The sequence below is a fragment of the Penaeus monodon genome, chromosome 19, assembly GCF_015228065.2.
Source record: "Penaeus monodon isolate SGIC_2016 chromosome 19, NSTDA_Pmon_1, whole genome shotgun sequence".
In the NCBI taxonomy this organism is placed as follows: Eukaryota; Metazoa; Arthropoda; class Malacostraca; order Decapoda; family Penaeidae; genus Penaeus; species Penaeus monodon.
This window is the reverse complement of record NC_051404.1, coordinates 7381627-7381865: the sequence shown is the minus strand read 5'-3', so window position 1 is coordinate 7381865 and position 239 is coordinate 7381627. Positions and strand designations below refer to the sequence as shown.

Here is a 239-nt window from a genome sequence, read left to right as displayed (position 1 = left end):
ACCTGCCCTCACTCCTTTGGGTGAAATTCGAGTCATATTCGCAGACCACACTCAAGCACGAACTCAAGCACGAGAGATTGCCTCCTAATGCAGACCTGCTTGCAATCGGCGAGGGGATGCACTGTTGCCTCGTTTCGAAACCAATGGGTAAATAAAACAAAAGCGAGCTAAAATAGAGCCGGGAGAGAGAGCTTCACCCCAAAACAAATAAGCAAGAATCAACATGTTTATGTACGCAA

The 239-nt window shown here is 46.9% G+C and overlaps 1 protein-coding gene across 1 annotated transcript in view; it reads right to left on the bottom strand.

The window, feature by feature from the left end:
• The window catches only part of LOC119585036 (furin-like protease 2), a gene marked incomplete in the record, with an annotated part of 48730 nt that overhangs the window by 42415 nt on the left and 6076 nt on the right, over nt 1-239 (bottom strand).